Genomic DNA, 22,344 nt, shown 5'->3' with positions numbered 1-22,344 from the left:
AGACTGCTGTTATGGTAGTACAAGGGAGAGCTGCGAGAATGCTGTTACTGTCGTATAGGGGAGAGCCAACAGAATGCTGTTAAAGTAGTATAGAGAAGAGCAACCAGACTGCTGTTACAGTAGTGTCTGGGAGAGCCACCAGAATGCTGTTACAGTACTGCATGGGAGAGTCACCAGAATGCTGTCACAGTAGTATACGGAAGAGCTACCGGAATGCTGTCACAGTAGTATAGGGGCGAGCTGCCAGAATGCTGTTACAGTAGTATAGGGGAGAGGAGAGCCGTCTGAATGCTGTCACAGTGCGATAGGGAAGAGCCGCCAGAATGCTATTACACTACCATTGGGGAGAGCCGCCAGAATGCTGTTACAGTATTAAAGGGGGGAACTGCCAGAATGCATTTACATTAGTATAGGGGAGAGACACCAGAATGCTGTTACATTAGTATAGGGGTAGCTGCCAGAATGATGTTACAGTAGTATAGGGGAGAGCCGCCAGACTGCTGTTACAGTAGTATAGGGGAGAGACACCAGAATGCTGTTACAGTAGTTTAGGGGAGAGCAGCCAGATTGCTGTTACAGTAGTATAGGAGAGAGTCGCCAGAATGGTGTTGCTGTAGTATAGGGGAGAGTCGCCAGACTGCTGTTATAGTAGTATAGGGGAGAGCTTTCAGAATGGTGTTACAGCAGTATAGGGAAGAGCTACCAGAATGCTGTTACAGTAATATAGGGATGAGCTACCAGAATTCTGTTACAGTAGTATTGGGGAGAGCTACCAGAAAGTTGTTACAGTTGTATAGGGCAGAGGAGAGCAGCCAGAATGCTGTCACAGTAGGATAGGGGAGAGCCGCCAGAATGCTGTTACAGTAGTATAGGGGAGAGTTGCCAGAATGCATTTACATTAGTATACTGGAGAGACGCGAGAATGATGTTACAATAGTATAGGGGAGAGCCGCCAGACTGCTGTTACAGTAGTTTAGAGGAGAGCCGCCAGACTGCTGTTACAGTAGTGTAGGGGAGAGACGCCAGAATGCTGTTACAGTAGTATAGGGGAGAGCCACCAGACTGCTGTTACAGTAGTGTAGGGGAGAGACACCAGAATGCTGCTGCAGTAGTTTAGGGGGGAGCCACCAGACTGCGTTTACAGTAGTGTAGGGGAGAGACGCTAGAATGCTGTTATAGTATTATAGGGGAGAGCCGCCAGAATGCTATTACAGTACTATAGGGGAGAGCTAACAGAATGCTGTTACAGTAATTTAGGAGAGAGCCGCCAGACTACTGGTACAGTACTATAGGTGGAACCCGCCAGAATGCTGTTACAGTAGTATAGGGGAGAGCCACCAGAATGCAGTCACAGTAGTAAAGGAGAGAGCCGCCAGAATGCTGTTACAGTATTATAGGGGAGAGACGCCAGAATGATGTTACAGAAGTATAGGAGAGAGCCGCCCGACTGCTGTTACAGTAGTATAGAGGAGAGCCACCAGACTGCGGTCACAGTAGTATAGTGGAGAGCGGCTAGAATGATGTTACAGTAGTATAGGGGAGAGCTACCAGACTGCTGTTCCAGTAGTATAGGGGAGAGCCACCAGAATGCGGTCACTGTAGTATAGGGAAAAGCCGCCAGACTGCTGTTCCAGTAGTATAGGGGAGATCCACCAGAATGCTGTTACAGTAGTATAGGTGAGAGCTGCCAGACTGCTGTTACAGTAGTATAGGGGAATACCACTATAATTCTGTTACAATAGTATAGGGGAGAGCCACCAGAATGTTGTAATAGTATTTTAGGGTAGAGCCACCAGAATGATGTAAGAGTAGTACAGGGGAGAGCCGCCAGAATGTTGTCAAAATAGTATATGGGAGAGCTATCAGAATACTGTTGCAGTAGTATAGGGGAGAACCACAAGAATGTTGTCAAAATTGTATAGGGGAGAGCTATCAGAATGCTGTTGCAGTAGTATAGGGGAGAACCACCAGAATGACGTCATAGTAGTATAGGTGAGTAGAGCCACTGGAATGCTGTTACAGTAGAATAGGCGAGAGCCTCCAGAATGTTGTCAAAGTAGTATAGGGGCTAGCTACCAGAATGCTGTTACAGTAGTATAGTGGATTGCTGACAGAATGCTGTTACACTAGTGTAGAGAAGAGTTACCAGAATACTTGTCACAGTAGTATAGGGGAGAGCCGCCAGAATGCTTTAAAGAGCAGTATTGGGAAGGGCCACCCAAATGCAGTTACAGTGCTATAGCGGACAGCCGCCATAATGTTGTCACAGTTGTATGGGGGAGAGCCACCAGAATGCTGTTACAGTATTATAGGGGAGAGCCGCTAGAATGCCGTCACAGTAGTATAGGGGAGAGATACCAGAATGCTGTTACAATATTTCAGGGGAAGGACGCCAGAATGCTGTTACAGTAGTAAATGGGAGAGCCACCAGAATGCTGTCACAGTTGTCTAGGGGAGAGCTGCCAGAATGCTGTCACAGTAGCATAGGGGAGAACCTCCAGAATGCCGTTACAGTAGTGTAGGGGAGAGCCGCCAGAATGCGGTCACAGTAGTATAGGGGAGACCTGCCAGAATGCTGTTACAGTAGTATAGGGGAGACCTGCCAGAATGCTGTTACAGTAGTATAGGGGAGAGCCGCCAGACTGCTGTTACAGTAGTATAGGGGAGAGCCGCCAGACTGCTGTTACAGTAGTACAGGGGAGAGCCGCCAGACTGCTGTTACAGTAGTATAGGGGAGAGCCGCCGGAATGATGTTATAGTAGTATGGGGGGAGCCGCCAGAATGGTGTTATAGTAGTATAGGGAAGAGCCGCCATACTGCTGTTACAGTAGTATGAGGGAGAGCTGCCATAATGCTGTCACAGTACTATAAGGGAGAGCCGCCAGAATGCCATCATAGTTGTATAGGGGAGAGCTACCAGAATTCTGTCATATTAGTATAAGGAAGAGCCGCCAGACTGCTGTTACAGTAGTATAGGGGAGAGCCACCAGACTGCTGTTACAGTAGTTTAGGGAAGAGACACCAGAATGCTGTTACAGTAGTATAGGGAAGAGCCGCCAGACTGCTGTTACAGTAGTATAGGGGAGAGCCACCAGAATGCTGTTACAGTAGTATAGGGAAGAGCCGCCAGACTGCTGTTACAGTAGTTTAGGGAAGAGACACCAGAATGCTGTTACAGTAGTATAGGGGAGAGCCGCCAGACTGCTGTTACAGTTGTATAGGGGAGAGCCACCAGAATGCTGTTACAGTAGTATAGGGAAGAGCCGCCAGACTGCTGTTACAGTAGTATAGGGAAGAGCCGCCAGACTGCTGTTACAGTAGTATAGGGGAGAGCCGCCAGAATTATGTTATAGTAGTATAGGGGGAGCCGCCAGAATGGTGTTATAGTAGTATGAGGGAGAGCTGCCATAATGCTGTCACAGTACTATAAGGGAGAGCCGCCAGAATGCCATTATAGTTGTATAGGGGAGAGCTACCAGAATTCTGTCATATTAGTATAAGGAAGAGCCGCCAGACTGCTGTTACAGTAGTATAGGGGAGAGCCACCAGAATGCTGTTACAGTAGTATAGGGGAGAGCCGCCAGAATGCCGGTATAGTAGTATAGGAGAGAGCCGCCAGACTGCTGTTACAGTAGTATAGGGGAGAGCCGCCAGAATGCCGGTATAGTAGTATAGGAGAGAGCCGCCAGACTGCTGTTACAGTAGTATAGGGGAGAGCCGCCAGAATGTTGTCAGAGCAGTCGACTTTGTTAAGGGCAAATGCGTACACCAGTGTTCGGTTGAGTAAAAGAAACTCTGTTTTCGGATGTTTCTAATTCTTTGTAATTGAAATCTGTCTTCATTGGTTCTGTGAGGGAACTAAAGGGAGCAGCCTGGATGGAGGCCTTGTTGTCAGGGTGAAGAGAGCTTCTTGATGGCAAATCTCATTGTGTCTGTAGTTTTGAAAATGGCCGCCCTGGAGCAGAAGTGTGTGCGTCTATTTCATTTACAATGTGCTTCGAGGCGTCAGGCACTAGAGAACACACTGTGAATAAATATGTCCGTCAGGAAGCGCCCCACACACCCACTTACTGAGCACAGGAAGTCACAGGATGCTGCTACGGTCCTGCTAATCACAGGCGCTTCAAACACTCCCTTTAAGGAAGCACCACACTCGGAAATGCCTGGAGAACAAAGTCTCACCGCGGGTCAGAGGTCAGGGGGAGACGGAAGATCCGAGCTGGGTTGATTTTGCGGTGTTGAAAACCCTCTCCATAAACGAGCCTTCCCCAGGGAGTCTTAAGAGGAAACATCTGTCTGAGGGGCTGGCCCGGCCCCAACATCTGGGCCCTGTGGCTACACGTGCTGATGTTTACACCGAGGTGAACACGCCCTGGTGGAGATGTGTCTGTATCAGGGAGGCGCTCATAACACAAGGCCGTATTTGTAGCGCACACGAAGGGTGGACGTGCCTCTAGACGCTATTGACAGGGAACTGATGCGTACTGTGGTGCATTTTATCCACCTTGAAAAGGATGAAAAGCTGCGTGCACCCTTGCACCCTCACCTGTGCGCGTGGTGTCAAAGACAGCAGTGGGTGCATTAGTCCACTGAGCTATGAGACCCATCTGACGCTAGGGCATTAGTGTGGGCCTCCCTATTCCACATCTATAAATTGTGTTGTTGGGGTAGGGGGCACTTGGGTTCCCCAGGTTCATAACAAGGCAGTGCACAAAGTAATTACATTTTATTTAAAATGTTTGCTTTTTAATTCGGAGGATGGAACATGGGAGTGATCGGCCACGCATTGCCTCCTATGCCCTCTTTATTTAAAAATACAGTTTTAATGCGGCCAACATTTTGGATTCTACTTATGGAAAATTTGTCCCCAAAGAATCTTGTGTAAATATCAGAAAAATCTGTGCGCATGGGATGCTGGTTTGGAAAATGTTGCGTGTAATTGACAAAGGCCACATCCTTGTAATCCCGGGGGATGCTGTTCTTGACTCTTCCACGGTCTCCATGACACACTGCTCCAGCGCGAGCTCACTCTATAAATAAACACTTCCCTTGGATCTGAAACCACTTTTAATTAGAAGCCATTGGAAACCTCCACCCAGCCCTTAACCAGGAGGAGGGGGGAAAGGTACACCCTTTATAAACTCAAGGCAAGTCAAAAGAACTTTATTTCGGCAGCCAAGGCCAGAAAAGTATACACCAGATACAATAAATTTCATTATAAATAACTAAAACAAAGAATATTCACATTAAGACACAATTTGTATATAAATACAATATTTCATAAAAGTAGCAATTGAAATAAAATTCGGCTTATGGTTGCAGAACGGCCAATCGATCAAAAGCAGATGGAGCAAGGTATACTGAACCGTGCGATAAAGTGGCTATAAAGAATTTAACTGTTACTAGCGAAGGGAAGGAGCCGTCCCTCGGACCAGCCACATTGCGCCCAGATATGTGGCAACCGCGCAGGCATATAAGGCAAACATCTCTTACAACGAGGCATTACAACGTAGTGCCTTTACAACGCAGTCAGTACCACGACTGCGACGTTACCACGAGTTCCATTACAACGCAAGTCATTACAACGACTTCCTTTAGGGAATGCGGTGTTGGACTGGTGTTGTATTTTCAGTCAAACACCTTCCCTACTGATACACCGACTGGAGTTGGAATAGTACATTAAACTATTCCAAAGTCCAGTGCTTCCCTAAAGCACGTCGTTGTAATGACTTGTGTTGTAACGGTTTATCGTGGTAACGGCATAGTCACGGTATTGACCGCTTTGTTAGCCACGCGTTGTTTTGGCATGCGTAGTAACAGATGTATTTGCCGTATAACAGCCGGCAGTCAGTTCTGAGTATGTGGAGAGCAATGCTATGCTGTGGTGTACCCAGCTGCCTACAAAAGAGTGATAGCCAACGAGAATGAACTCGGGCATAAACACTGCAAGCAAAAAGGGCATAGGAACAGTTTCCTTGGGTTGTAAAAAAAATGCTGCTCAACTAGACTGTGTCCATTCCCATTATAGGAATGAGATTGGGGCACTTGTAAGGTTGTAGACATATCTTGAAAAAAAACATATTTTGAAAAAACACAGACCGCAAAATATAGAGTGCTGGAATCTCAACCTTACATGAATATCTGCCTTCAAAAAGTGAGAGTTTTCGTCTTGGGTTTAACTGAGACCAAGGACTTTTGGTCTCAGTTAAACTTAAGACCAAAACTACGTTTGACTGCGGCCAAAGTCTAACTTTACTACTCGTAAATGCCCTTTGTGAATACCGAAAGTCATAAAGGCCGACTTTCGTCTGAGTTTACCTTTGAGAATCGGACCATCCATTGCTAGTATATTTAGGGACAAGAGCTGGACAGTGGGATTAATGGTAAAATGGTGCCAGTACCTCCCTATTACCGAGTGGGACTAGCTTTACTGGTCATAACACAACACAGAATTCTAAATTCCATGGAGTGGTAAATGTATGCTACAGCCTATTTGTAAAGGTGTGGAGAGAATGGGGTTGGAAGGTGTTGGGAGTAGGGGAGGGAAGGGAAGGGAAAACTAAGTTCTGTCAGGAGTGAGCCCTACAACAACTGTATTGTCTCTCTTGGCTCCTGTACACTCTGCAGAAATTAGCCCTGAAAAATCTTTGAGACCTGGGGGCCATATGTACAAGGAGGTGGCGGAGAGTGGCGTTAGCCTTCCTGGCTTAACGCCACTCTCCGCCACTTCTGAAACGCAAGGCTGCATCATATTTACAAGAATGTGATGCAGCCTTGTGTTTTCCCCTGCAATGACACTAAGTTTAGCAACTTAGCGCCAACGCTGGCAACCTTCAACCATAGTGCAAGGGTGTCCGCGTGCAGTGGAGGATTGTGTATGTGTAGGAAGGTGTCCCTCTCTGCACATAAACAATCCTAAAATGCCATCCTGTCACTTTCATGTGTGCTGCTTCATGCAGCACACATGAACGTGACAAAATGGTATATTTTAAAGGTTTGTTTATGTACAGGATGGGACACCTTCCTGTACATAAAGAAACCATGACATTTTGCTTGTACCATGTGTCCTGCACAAGGCAGCACACATGAAAAAAGCAAAAACAAGGAGAAATAATGCATTTCTCCTAGTTTCGCCAACTTAAGACCACGATTTACCTGGTCTTAATTTTGGCGCTGCCTCCTATGTATGCCACCCTTGTACAAAGGGGACAGCGTCAAATACAATGGGTGCTGCAGCCCACCGCAACACCCACTGTCCAGCCCTTTCACGCTAACCATAGCGTGAAAGGGGGCCTTATGTACAAGGCAGCATTAAGGTACGTTAAGTGGCTTAACGTTGCCTTGTACATAAGGCGCAGCCCCTATCGCCACCACGTCGGTAAAAGTGACGTTGTGGTGGCGATAGGGGCTTGTACATATGCCCCAGGGTTCCTTGAAAGTGATTCACTCTTACTCCAGAAGTCCATCCATCAGCGGTACTCCATCATCAGCGGTACTCCATCATCAGCGGTACTCCATCATCAGCGGTACTCCATCATCAGCGGTACTCCCACTGTGCCTGTTTCACTTTGCTACCTCATCTGTTTTCACTGGACTGACCTTAGATGAGGTTTGTTTACACATCTTCTCACCTGCATCAGGACTCACATCCTGAGCAACTCGGAAGTTAGGGCGTTCTTTGGTGAACTACTCCCTGTTACTCTCCTTGGCCATAAGAGCACCCTTTTAGCCGAGATGAGTGTCCCTCTGTGTTTCTTTAGCCACCTACACAGGGCTTTCCACTGTCACCTGCACTGTAAAAGAATGGATACATGGCTACCCTGGAACCTGACCTCGGAGGTCATTCAGACCCTAGAAGAATACCCGTTGGCCTGCCAGGATGGAGAAGAACTGTCCACCCTAATTGAGAGATCAAATTTAGAGATCAGGTGTGCCTAGAAGCAGAGGCGGCTCTTCTGCTAAGGAGTGTCGCCGCACTTAGTGTAAAAAGAAAAAGAAAATGAAAATCACACAGCGTAAATAACGTTACGTTATTATCATTTTCTTCTTCTGTAAGAAGCCAGCCAGGTTGGAGCGGGCATGGCTGGGCTTGTCACAGATTGGGAGATGGAGGAGGGGTGGTTGCTGCTGCACCTAAAGTGCTTGTGATCGTTTGTCTGACTGTCTTGGGCAGGCCAAACCGTCATGCGCACTTTGCATGCATGTTGTCCACCAGCTGTATTTTAGAGCCTGGGTGGAAGACATACACAGCCTCCCAGTCCCTGTCTGAGCGCCGAACCACGGCATTCAGACCAATCACGAAGCTGCTGTTTGGCAGCGTTGTGATTGGCTAGAGGAGTCTGGGAGCCTGGGTGCTTCCTGTTGCTACGTCGGAGGAGAGGCGGCGGGTGGTGACCGGCAGCGACAAGGTTTTTAATTTAAAACACCACTCACCACGCCACCCACCCTCCCGTCACCGTTTCCTTCCAGCCACCACTGCCTGCCAGGGATGTCTGTGCTGTGAAGGTATCTCCTGGGGTGGCTCCCTTAACAGCTTTGAATATTTGCAAAGCAGACATGATGTTTAAAGTAGGGGCAGGCAGTAAACCGTTCCTGAAAACCTCCGCCAACCGCCACATGGATTTCTGTTTTGGGATACCCAGCAGTAATCGCGCTGCTGCAACTTGAGTATTGATGAAGAGCGCATTACAGCAATCCAATTTAGAGGAGATGAGTACCGGGACCACCATTCTTTGCAAGATTATTGGGACATAGGGCAAGACTTTCCTGAGAATTTTCAGGATGTAACAACAAGAGGAAGTGGTATGGTTTATCTGTCCTTCGAAGGATAGCTTAGTATTGATGATTACTCTCAAACTTTTCCTTTCCTTCTTGAGGTAGGCAGGGTGCCCCGTTCTTGAGGCCACCAGTTAGGTTAGGAGACCAAATGTAGGGGTTATAAGCGAACAGTAGAACCTCAGTTTTTGATGAGCTCAACTTCAGGCAATTATCACGCATCCAGTTACCCATATGGAGCATGCAATCATGAAATTGAACTGCCGCGGCCTCGGGGTTACCTGTCACTGACACAACGATCTGCGTATCGTCAGCATAACGCATAACGAAGGTTTGATCAGCGCTGCAAGTGGGGTGACATAGGGTGGGGCTCAGGGACGAACCCTGAGGCACCCCGCAAGGCAGTGAGAAGGCTGGTGATGTACAGTCTACTAAGGGGACTGTTTGGATTCGAGCAGCTAGGAAGAGGGAATGAACTTGAGCGCATTGTCTTTGATCCCAAACGATTCCAGTCGAACAATTAGAAGAGTATGGTTAATGGTGTCAAACGCGGCCGAAATATCTAATAGGATCAGGGCTGCATTTCCCCCACAATCTATTGTCTGTCTGACTTCCTCAGTGGCTGTGATCAGTGCCAACTCCGTGCTGTGGTGACCTCGGAATCCAAACTGAGTTGGATCAAGACTCTTTTTGTTATCTATGAGTCAGTGACTTTATTTTAAATTATTTGCCACTCACCTTGCTGGCATGCTCCCACCCACCCATCACTTAGTTGCCCGCCTGCCGCACCGGTGCATATACGTGCCAGCTGCCCCTGAGTCTATCTCCAGCTGGACTTCCTTTCTGCTGGACTTAGGGTCAGACCGGAGGTCAGGCGAGAGGTCCAGGGTTTCAGCCTGTTCTAGGGAAAGCCGGCACAACTCTCCCTGCAGGATTTTACATCTTGTGATGATGGTTTCGAAGCCAACACCAGTAGGAGGCCTGCAGTGGTACCTGGGGAAGGAATACTGCAATGCAGCGGTACCTGGGGAAGGAATATTTCAATGCAGCGGTACCTGGGGAAGGAATATTTCCATGCAGCGGCACCTGGGGAAGGAATACTTCCATGCAGCGGTACCTGGGGAAGGAATACTTCCATGCAGCGTACCTGGGGAAAGAATACTTCCATGCAGCGGTACCTGGGGAAGGAATACTTCAATGCAGCGGTACCTGGGGAAGGAATATTTCAATGCAGCGGTACCTGGGGAAGGAATACTTCAATGCAGCGGTACCTGGGGAAGGAATATTTCCATGCAGCGGCACCTGGGGAAGGAATACTTCCATGCAGCGGTACCTGGGGAAGGAATACTTCCATGCAGCGTACCTGGGGAAAGAATACTTCCATGCAGCGGTACCTGGGGAAGGAATACTTCCATACAGCGTACCTGGGGAAGGAATACTTCCATGCAGCGTACCTGGGGAAGGAATACTTCCATGCAGCGGGACCTGGCGAAGGGATACTTCAATGCAGCGGTACCTGGGGAAGGAATACTTCAATGCAGCGTACCTGGGGAAAGAATACTTCAATGCAGCGGTACCTGGGGAAAGGAATACTGCCATGCAGCGGTACCTGCGGAAGGAATACTTCAATGCAGCGGTACCTGGGGAAGGAATACTACAATGCAGCGGTACCTGGGGAAGGAATACTTCAATGCAGCGGTACCTCGGGAAGGGATGCTTCAATGCAGCAGTACCTGGGAAAGGAATACTTCCATGCAGCGTACCTGGGGAAGGAATACTTCCATGCAGCGGTATCTGGGGAAGGAATACTTCCATGCAGCGGTACCTGGGGAAGGAATACTTCCATGCAGCGGTACCCGGGGAAGGAAGTCTTCAATGCAGTGGTACCTGGGGAAGGGATACTTCAATGCAGCGGTACCTGGCGAAGGGATACATCAATGCAGCGGTACCTGGGGAAGGAATACTTCCATGCAGCGGTACCTGGGGAAAGAATACTTCCATGAAGCGGTACCCGGGGAAGGAATACTTCAATTCAGCGTTACCCGGGGAAGGAATACTTCCATGCAGCGGTACCCGGGGAAGGAATACTTCCATGCAGCGGTACCTGGGGAAGGAAGACTTCAATGCAGTGGTACCTGGGGAAGGAATACTTCCATGCAGCGGTACCCGGGGAAGGAAGACTTCAATGCAACGGTACCTGGGGAAGGAATACTTCCATTCAGCGGTACCTGGGAAAGGAAGACTTCAATGCAGCGGTACCTGGGGAAGGAATAATTCCATGCAGCGGTACCTGGGGAAGGAAGACTTCAATGCAGCTGTACCTGGGGAAGGGATACTTCCATGCAGCGTACCTGGGGAAGGAATACTTCCATGCAGCGGTACCTGGGGAAGGCATACTTCCATGCAGCTGTACCTGGGGAAGGAATAATGCAATGCAGCGGAACCTAGGGAAGGAATACTTCTATGCAGCGGTACCTGGGGAAGGATAATTCCATGCAGCGGTACCTGGGGAAGGAATACTTCCATGCAGCGGTACCTGGGGATGGAATACTTCCATGCAGCAGTACCTGGGGAAGGAATACTTCCATGCAGCGGTACCCGGGGAAGGAATACTTCAATTCAGCGTTACCCGGGAAAGGAATACTTCCATGCAGCGGTACCCGGGGAAGGAAGACTTCAATGCAACGGTACCTGGGGAAGGAATACTTCCATTCAGCGGTACCTGGGGAAGGAATACTTCAATGCAGCGGTACCTGGGGAAGGAATAATTCCATGCAGCGGTACCTGGGGAAGGAAGACTTCAATGCAGCGGTACCTGGGGAAGGGATACTTCAATGCAGCGTACCTGGGGAAGGAATACTTCCATGCAGCAGTACCTGGGGAAGGAATACTTCCATGCAGCGGTACCTGGGAAAGGAAGACTTCAATGCAGAGGTACCTGGGGAAGGAATAATTCCATGCAGCGGTGCCTGGGGAAGGGATACTTCCATGCAGCGTACCTGGGGAAGGAATACTTCCATGCAGCGGTACCTGGGGAAGGCATACTTCCATGCAGCTGTACCTGGGGAAGGAATAATGCAATGCAGCGGAACCTAGGGAAGGAATACTTCTATGCAGCGGTACCTGGGGAAGGATAATTCCATGCAGCGGTACCTGGGGAAGGAATACTTCCATGCAGCGGTACCTGGGGATGGAATACTTCCATGCAGCAGTACCTGGGGAAGGAATACTTCCATGCAGCGGTACCCGGGGAAGGAATACTTCAATTCAGCGTTACCCGGGAAAGGAATACTTCCATGCAGCGGTACCCGGGGAAGGAAGACTTCAATGCAACGGTACCTGGGGAAGGAATACTTCCATTCAGCAGTACCTGGGGAAGGAATACTTCAATGCAGCGGTACCTGGGGAAGGAATAATTCCATGCAGCGGTACCTGGGGAAGGAAGACTTCAATGCAGCGGTACCTGGGGAAGGGATACTTCAATGCAGCGTACCTGGGGAAGGAATACTTCCATGCAGCAGTACCTGGGGAAGGAATACTTCCATGCAGCGGTACCTGGGAAAGGAAGACTTCAATGCAGAGGTACCTGGGGAAGGAATAATTCCATGCAGCGGTACCTGGGGAAGGGATACTTCAATGCAGCGTACCTGGGGAAGGAATACTTCCATGCAGCGGTACCTGGGGAAGGCATACTTCCATGCAGCGGTACCTGGGGAAGGAATAATGCAATGCAGCGGAACCTAGGGAAGGAATACTTCTATGCAGCGGTACCTGGGGAAGGAATACTTCCATGCAGCGGTACCCGGGGAAGGAAGACTTCAATGCAACGGTGCCTGGGGAAGGAATACTTCCATTCAGCGGTACCTGGGAAAGGAATAATTCCATGCAGCGGTACCCGGGGAAGGAATACTTCCATGCAGCAGTACCTGCAGAAGGATTACTTCCATGCAGCGTTACCTGGGGAAGGAATACTTCCATGCCGCGGTACCCGGGGAAGGAATACTTCCATGCAGCGTTACCTGGGGAAGGAATACTTCCATGCAGCGGTACCCGGGGAAGGAATACAGCATGTGACCATCCTAACACCCCAGGTATCTCTGGGCGTGGAATTACTGAGGCAGCAAATTCTGCACCTGATAATTGAGGCTCAATATTTGGGCCTGTATGTCACGCGGGAGGGCAGAAATCATATACACTTGGACCCAGTATTATTAGGTCAGCGTGTTATTCCCCATTCTGGTGGATATCATTTATTATTCCTGGATTTAGGTACCAGGGATGCTAGAGGGTCGGAATCAGAGAGTCTAGCCCTCGGGCATTCCCGCAGCCTACCAGTACCATAATCCAGGGAACTACTAACTTCTATCTCGACCAACCGTTGTGCATAATCAAGCATTACTTGTCAAGATTTGCTCAGTTAAACGGCCGCTGCTAATGTCTGCTGCGATCCGCACCACACGAGGTGCAATACTGGCAAGAACAGCTCAAACGTTCATCCTTTCGAGTGCGACAAATTAAGTGTCATTGAACTGGGTAATAATAGTACATCGGTTGTCACACTGAAGCATGGCTTCTTAACTTCTCACTGTCCAGTCTGACGGAATTGGACTGGCTGCGGCTTGATAGACTTCATGCTGAAGGGCGGCTCGGAGGGCATGGGAGTCACAATCCCCCCCCCCCCCCACTGTGGGTTAAATCACCCCCGGAATTCCCGAATGCACAACACAGCACTATCATTGCCTATCTAGGACCCTTCCATTGTCATGGGACTGTCTGCCCCGTGCACCCCGAATCAACCCCCTACACACACACCGCTTCTGAGCCGCCGTCACCGTCACTGCCACGGGCAGCATCCAGCTCATCCTTTCATCGGCTGGAGTGACAGACCCCCACACCGAGGTCACGTGTCTTGGAGCCGGATGAAAGGCAGCGTCTCCAGCTCTCAGGCGGAGGCGAAGGCTCACAACAAGCGCCCTGAAGCGCCTCCCAGGACAGAAAGGCCCTCGTTACAAAAGCTGCGGTAATACCAGGCGATAATACCGCTATAGCAGGTTACAGTGGGGCATATTATCAAGCCAAGCGATACAATTATCGCCGCTTTAGCGGCAGAAAACTGTTGCTAAAACGGCGATAATGGGCTTGATAATATGCTCTGTGGAATTCCAATTGAAGCCCATGTTAGATGTGAAGGACATCTAACCTGAGCTTCAATTGGAATTCCACAGAGCATATTATCAAGCCCATTATCGCCGCTTTAGCGGCAGTTTTTTGACGCTAAAGCGGCGATAATTGTATCGCCTGTCTTGATAATATGCCCCTGAGTTCTTCACATCAGAATCGGGGTTATTCCTCGCGGTTTCCAAGGATACACGCTTCAAACCTTGAAATGTTTCCGTTTCTCCCATACAAATCCTGCCCGGATTTTTTGAGGTGACATTTGTGGACTGAACAAGCGCTGGTTCCGGGCACAGTGTGGGAACATCTTGTAATCCAGATACTAGAGCAACCACACACGTACCCCAGACGGAATTACCGCAGCTCTGATCATCGTGGGCAAAATAAATACAATCTAAGGCGGGGCATCTAACCTTGGATCTGGGGGCAGTAGAGGGGGGGCCGTGACCCCTGCAAGGACTCCAGGATATCCATGTTAGATAAATGTACATAAAATAGAATAAATGGGGCTCGTTGACGCGATCAGCGGCGGGTTCCTGAAAATGCGGCATGGTTGAGAGGAAGATAGACGGGGTGACAGGGAGTGACGCAATCAATGAAGGGGGGGGGGGGCAGAGGCTGGGAGGGAGACAAAGAAGGAAGGAAGGAAAGGAGAGGACTGGCAAGAGGGAAGAAGGGAGGGTCGGGGGAGAAGGGAAGTGAGTGGAAAAAGTAGGGTAAGAGAGGGGAGGGGTTAATTTAAGAAGGAAGCAAGGGAGGAGGAGCGGACCTACGCAAGGAAAGGGGAGAATGAGAGAAGGGAAGGCAGTGGAAAGCGGTGGAAGGAATCGAATGGAAACAAGTGTCTACAAGGCAAGGGAAGATGCCACGTGAAACTGACTGGGAAGGGAGGGAACACAGAGTGAAAGAAGTGAGTGAGGAGAGGAGGAAGGAATAAAGCAAGAGAGCATGACTGGGGGTGCGGCACCTCACAGCACATGGCATTGGGACTCGAAAACCTTAAGAGAAAGCAAGAAGTGGATCCGCGAAGCCGATAAAGTGAGTTCTCCCTTTTATCCAAACTAAAGGGGCTAAGAAGAGGGTGCAGGGACTTGATGAAAGAATTAAAGACCTGGTTATTCATATAAATTTTCCTTGTCAGCAGTATTTTCAGCTTCTCTTAGGTGGTTAGCATACAGCGCCAGGACACCTCTGGGTAACAGAGCGCTATAGAAGTCTTTTTAACATAACATAACATAACATAACATGAATGATGTCACTCCCTATGCTCACTCCACCACCTCCACCCACGACAGTTCATAAACTTTACTTCAAGCTATGGGAGTGTGCATTAATCCTCGCCTGCACCTCTCAGTCCACTCCTCTGAGGCCTGCACCAGGTCTAACCAACGCTTCCTTGCCACAATTCAAGCATCCAAGGGGACACATGACCCCAGAACAAACCCCTGACTGCTCCTTGTGTCTCTTATCTCACTGTCTCACTCTACACGGAACTCTCCCGAGTCTCAACATTTAGTCTTTGTTTACTCCAAAAGACGCTTAAAACAACTTTTTATTCTGATGATATAATGCCTGGCGGTATCTTTTCTAAAAGTTCCAATGCTCTTGTCCCCTCTATGTAGGAGTAACTTCCTTCGAGCAAGGCGTCTTTCCTATGACCCTAAAACTGGCTTCAGTTCACAGCTTCTAAAGGAAACCGTCTATAAAGGGCTTGTTTCTTCGCAATTTACCCCTTTGTTGGGGAAAACTACAGAGAAAGTCATTTTTGACTAGCGGCAAGGCCATGCTAAGAACTCCTGTCTATCAGGTTTCGGCTCATGTCACAGCACTGAGATAAGCTCTTCTTCAGGGTGTTGAGGACATGCTTAGAGATGCTGATGGACGGTACATCTTCTTACTGATGTTGCTGGATTTCTCAGTGGAATTTGACATGGTGGATCATTGAGCTTACATCCTTCTCCCAGTAAATCAACCCCACCCCCCTTCCTGTTGCCCAAAGCTCCCTTCCCCTCACAATTTTACTGTGGAATATTGAAGGCTGAATTTCGATGAGACAGACTATCTTTACAAGAATATTGAGGGAGAAAATATCGAACAAGTTGGTGCATAGAGGGTGGTAACCATTAACAATTCTTAACTCCTCATCTACGTACCTTGAAGATATATTTTTTTAAGAACAAAGGATGCGGCACTCTTGAGCAGATTTTGCTTAATTTATTGGTAAACGCTCACTCCACCAACGCGTTTCAGCCTTACTCGGCTTTTTTCACGGTCAATGAGTCTTTCTTCACTTTCACTTTTATACTGCCCCTCTCTGCCTCTGAGTGGCATTATGGGCGTTGTAATGTTTGGTTACAATCAACATTGTATCAAAAACTTTATACATATTTACAAGAAAGACAATTGCGCATATGTCAGGTATTTACATTTTCTGTGGTTCCTATCTTTACGCAGCATAATTGTCTGTGACACTCCTATTTAAGCCATGTTGCATGCGCTTCGTGCATTTTAACCGTTCTATATCCAATTAGTGTACGGCAAGTGGCAGTTACAAGTCAATGATCCTACTATTCAAGGTGTACATAAGGTTCATCGTCATTATTTATGCCTCTTGGGCTTTTAGTCCTGAGTCTTATAATGAGGCGAGATTCCATTTGGCGTAACAGCTTGACTCTGTCCCCACCGCGTTCTCCTTGGGGTATCATTTTGATTCCATAAAAAAACATCGATCTCCAATCGCCTTTTTGGTAATTACTCATGAGTTTCGCTGTCGCGTATGTCATGTCCCCATTCTTTACTGCACGAACGCTTTTTGAGCATACACGTGGTGCTGCCTATGTATTTCATACCACATTTGCATTCTATAATATAGATTACAAATTTCGATGTGCAGGTGATGTTCTGATCAATCGCGATTGATTTGCCATTGGGTTCGAAAATGGTGGACATATCTTTTCCTATTTTACAGGCTTTCCATGAGTTGCATTTTCTGAAACGTTTCCGTTGATCTGTTAGCCAGTTGGTTTGTTGTTTTGCTTGAAAATAGCTCTTCACTAGTAGGTCTTGAAGAGACGTAGTTTTCCTATAGGTGCCAACAAGCATAGTATGCGTTAATATAAATTCATTTTATCAAACTTAGCACTCAACAATATCCAGAAGAATTTCATGAATCCTGAACATACCATATGTGCTCACTCAGGCTGGTTAAAACGTCATCACAAATGCATACATACATTCATAATCCATAAAATTATGTAAACCATCGCCGGTGTTACGAGAAACGCTGACTCGCAGATGGCTATCTCCCCAGTCACAATCATGCCCTGGATGGGCATAACCAAATCAACGTAAAGTCCTAAAGATATTAGGACTTTACGTTGATTTGGTTATGCCCATTTGGTTATTCTTTTGGATATTGTTGTGTGCTAAGTTTGATAAAATGAGTTTATATTAACGCATTCTATGCTTGTTGGCACCCGGAAACAGTTCCAAGATGGCAGCGCGATTTGCATTGACAACGCGCGACTCTTAATGCGTTTTGTTCTATTTTGATTTCACGATTGAAAAGTAAATGTGTGTATTTAAATGGTGACATGGCGTGAACCGGCACACATCGATAAAGGCTGTTGCCGAAACGCATCTGTGCCTATACCTGTGGTGCGAAAATAAATCTTGAAGAACCTGCCCCCGTGAGTGCTATCTTTCTTGGTATACTTTCAAGGAGATTGGGAGCAACAACAAAAAAAAAGTATATATATATATATATATATATATATATATATATATATATATATATATATATATATATATATATATATATTACCTACTGGCGGTCGCCAGTAGGTAGTTATAGTTAGGACCACGTTTCCATAGGAAATCCGCAACATTCTATTTTGAATAACTTTGGCGCCGGTCGACGAATCCTCGCGAATTTTTCAAAATAGGTGGGGCGCTACGCTCCGCTCCTTCCCTGAAAGTCTCGGGGGGATTCGTCAAGCGGGGGCTGAGATAAAAGAGGGTCCCAAAACGCGTTTTTCCCATGCATTTTTCCATAGGACCTTTAGACAGGGCTACAGCCCGAACGGCTGAACAGAATTACTAGAAATTTGGCAGAGAGGTAGTCCTCAGGTCAAGGAAGTGCCTTTTGTAGGTTTGGTGTAAATCTGTTCAGTAGATTCTGAGAAAATAGCCTTTAAATCAATATATATATCTGAGCCAGCTTACGGTGCGCTTACGGTACGCTTACCGTACGCGTACGGTGGCGTGCGCGAGCGCGATTCTGATTGGCTCTTAGATCTTAGTAAACATTCGAATCGGCCGAAACCAGGAAGCGGCGGCCGCCATTTTCTCTCTCGCACTGAGAGTGATGTTTAAAATATTAAGCCCAAAAACATGTAAAGGGGCTGTTTAGACAGCTCCCACACACATAGCAATGTTGAGGGAGTCCCCAAAGATCCCCCAAGGCCAAAAACGGAATTTTTATTTTTTCGCTAATTTCGCCAATTACGCTTACCGTACGCGTACGGTAAAAAATTATAAAAAAAAAAAAATGATCCACACTCTCCCCACCCCGTGTGCAATTGGTGCCCGAAGGGCACGAATTGTGCATGGCTTATTAAAGATGAGTTAAACTAAAATATTTAAAAAAAAAATAATAAAAAAAAAAATTATCCACACTCTCTCCACCCCGTGTGTAAATGGTGCCCGAAGGGCACCATTTGTGCATGGCTTATAACATATACGAAAAATTAAAATATTACCTTTCAAAACGAAGTGCATCATATGTCCTCCATGTGCGCACGGTGCGCGAAGCGCATCGTGCGTACATGGCCCATCTAGCGTAACGTGGACACGCGGTGCGCGTAGCGCACCGCGTGCCCACCGTGCGTGCACGGCACTAACTGCGTAAAGTGGGCGCGCGGTGCGCGAAGCGCACCGCGTGCTCACTGTGCGCGCATGGTGCGCGAAGCGCACCGTGCGCGCACGGAACGAACTGCGTTAAGTGGGCGCGCACGCCACGAATGGCGTAAAGTAACTTAGCATTTAAAAAACCGTACAAATTCACTGAAAAAACCATAGGTTTCACACACGTTATAGTTAGGAATTAGCATTTAAAAAACCTTGCAAATTCACTGAAAAAACCATAGGTTTCACACATGTTATAGTTAGCGGAAATTTTACTGATAAAAAACCAATGAAATTCCCCCGTTATAGTTAGTGCAGGCAACTATAACTCACGCGACCGCAATCTTCTGCTGATGACATATGTGTCTTTATGAAAAAAAAATATTTGTAATATATGTATAGCTAAAAATGTATGGAAGAAGACATGGGCAAATAAGTGTCTAAATACAGTATTAGCATCAGCAGAGGATTGCGGTCGCGTGAGTTATAGTTGCCTGCACTAACTATAACGGGGGAATTTCATTGGTTTTTTATCAGTAAAATTTCCGCTAACTATAACATGTGTGAAACCTATGGTTTTTTCAGTGAATATATATATAAATCACTAGGATACATATATGAAAGATTTACTTATAGAAAATCTGTACAAACGTACCTTTCAGCATTTTGTTCTTCTGTATCGCGTCACAATATTCTTGTCTGACGATATTCTGCTTGCGATATTCAAGACTTACACCCCTCTCACCAACCTTATTAACCTTACTGAGTCTGTACACCGAGGACATATCTAGCTTATGGTGTCATCAGAGGCTAATGTTATCCAACTGCAGAACTGCCTGCAGGTGTGTCCTAGGATTAATGCTGCCTTAGGCTAAACTATCGAGGTGCTCCCCCTCTCGCCCCTTTCTTCACAGCACACATGCACACATTCACACAGACACACAACACAAGCAAATGCAATATCATTTCACCTGAAGTAAACAAATGGCTCTCTTTCACAATTGAGGAATACTTGAGCTTAGAACTCACTCAAAGAGCAAACATTTCAAAACAAATAGAAAGTTATCTTGGTAGCACGTTTTAACCGTGCACTTTTCACTACCACCAAGAAATTTACTGTACTGCTTGCCTTTTTTTAACAAAATAGCCTTGGGTTAGTGTTTTAAGAGCGACAGGTGCACACAAAACCATTACCTTTTTGCTTAAAAAAAAATACAACCATTGTGTTTTATTTACTCAGTGACATCACACTGGAGGATGATATTGACGTTCACGTATGAGTATCAGATAGGCACTTTCAATTTTACATGTTCCTTGAGAAACTGACAGCCACCAACAAAGCAATCAAATTGGGGTCAACTCTAACAGCATAGCTGTTGCCAGACAATTGTGTAAGAATCACAAGAGAGGGGCATTGGTTCCGCCCATGTGTTGGGAGACAGGAGTACATGTTTTGATTAGTCTGAAGTTGCATGCTTCCACAAAAAAGTGCTTGCCTTCCACACAGCTCTCATCATTTTGTTTATCCAGCTGCCTGAGCTTAAACTTTCAGGGGCACGCGCATGACACTGCAATGTTATTAAACTATCTTAGATAACAAGATAATTTATGTTGTTTTTCTCTGGCAGCAGCATAAATGAGAGAAGGGCCGTCCTCAAACTACATGGATTTTTAGGTCCGGCTTAACAGTGCAACGGTCACCTGAAAGTTAATCCACAGCAATATTATTCTGTAGTCTTGGCTCCAACACAAATGCATGACTATTCACATGCCATTTACTTGTATTGCTTCACATTACGATACAACATTCCTCTAAAACCACACCTATTGACATTGCCAATCTTTGTTTTCATGACTGAAATCATTTTGCCACCCCTTATATCCTGCCGACCTAAGCACATGTCTGTTTGTTCCAGAAAGAAAGGAAAAGAGGAAGACAGGATGGAAGATTGAAAGAAATTCGGGGAGGGTGAGAGGGGGGTGAGGGGGTAGAAAGAGTTGCACGATTCAAGGTTTGAAGAAAGGGGAAACAAAAGACACGCAATTAATGGACGGAATGTGGAACAAATCAAAACATTCACCCCCAGTTAAGAGATCTTTGTTAAATCCATTGTTCTTTGGCCGATAGGTTTAGGCTGAGATCTCTGTACTGGGGTGAATGTTTGACATTGTTCTGCATTCTGTCCATCAATTGTTATTTTTGCATTTGTCAACCCAAGGGGGACGGGTATGCCCAGAAGTGGGTCTTGTGCTCTCTATGCCACTGGAGTCAAGCCAGCCTGGCTGATGAGGGGTGATGAGAAGAAGAAGAAACACTATAATGTAGAGAAAGGGTCTAAGGGAATGTTTAAAGACCTGACGTGGATATATTCCCCAATCACATGCTACATACAAACCACAATATCCACGGGTCTATTCATACAAACCACTAAATTAATGTGTGTTGGAGCTTACATAGGACCTAAAGACACTGCAACCTATACACCTCTTTACAGCGTGTTACTAGGAGGAGACGCAGATGATGAAATATGTCACCAATGGTGAGTGATGGGAATCCGTCCTTTTTAAAGATATTTCTTTATAGCCTGTCAAGAGGTGTATAGGTTGCGGTGTCTTTAGGTCCCATGTAAGCTCCAACACACATTAATTTAGTGGTTTGTATGAATAGACCCATGGATATTGTGGTTTGATGAGGGGTGATGCCACGAAACCGCTCCCAGGATGCTTGTTTCCGGTCCAGGGAGGACCTGACCCGACAGTTCGGACTGGACTGTTCCCATGGGGGAGAGGGTCAAGACTGATTTGCATATGGCTGGGTTGAAACTGGAATGGCATGGGGGGCAAAACAATGATGGATTTAGGCCCAGATCTCTGTACTGGGGTGAATGTATGACATTGATCATTGTCCATCAATTGTTCTTTTTGCATTTGAAAAAAGGGGAGGCACACAGAGGCAACAGGGAGGGATTGAAGGAAGGGGGTGGGGGAGACCGAATCATAAAGGGGAGCAAAGATGGACAGAAGGATAACTGGAAGAAAGAAATGAAGAACTTTGGAAGGAAGAGATCAACGAATACTTGAATGAACGATGGAGAAAAGTTTTTATGCACCAATATCTGCACACTGAAAGTCCTGCGGAAGTTTCTGTTGCTGCAAAATGGGATACCTTGGAATTTGAGGAAACAGATTGGAAAGGATGGAAGTTGGCCATACTGGGCATGTTGGTTGGGTAGCCCCTTCGCCAGAGCAGAGGTTGTGTCTTCCTCAGATTGTCTCCAACTGGAAAAGGCTGCTGAGCACATCTCCAATAATTTGTGGGAGATGTATTGTGTTACCAGTTCATCTCCTAGTATTGGTAGTCGCTGCAAGTGTGTAGGAGCTGAAACATTGTGCTGTACACAGATTGCCAGATTTTTTTTTCCCTCTTCAACATCTTAGTGAGGCGCAGTTGACGAATGGAATCAGGCAGGGGGAAAACATGCCTTCCAG

General features: G+C 46.9%; 1 protein-coding gene across 2 annotated transcripts in view; it reads right to left on the bottom strand.

Annotated features, from left to right (window-relative positions):
• LOC146783278 (somatomedin-B and thrombospondin type-1 domain-containing protein-like) overlaps positions 1–22,344 on the bottom strand; it is a 404,714-nt gene that overhangs the window by 363,019 nt on the left and 19,351 nt on the right. The window lies entirely within an intron of this gene.

The sequence above is a fragment of the Triturus cristatus genome, chromosome 11 (assembly GCF_964204655.1).
Source record: "Triturus cristatus chromosome 11, aTriCri1.1, whole genome shotgun sequence".
NCBI lineage: Eukaryota > Metazoa > Chordata > Amphibia > Caudata > Salamandridae > Triturus > Triturus cristatus.
Note: the sequence above shows the minus strand (reverse complement) of the source record. Positions and strands in the feature narration are given on the sequence as shown.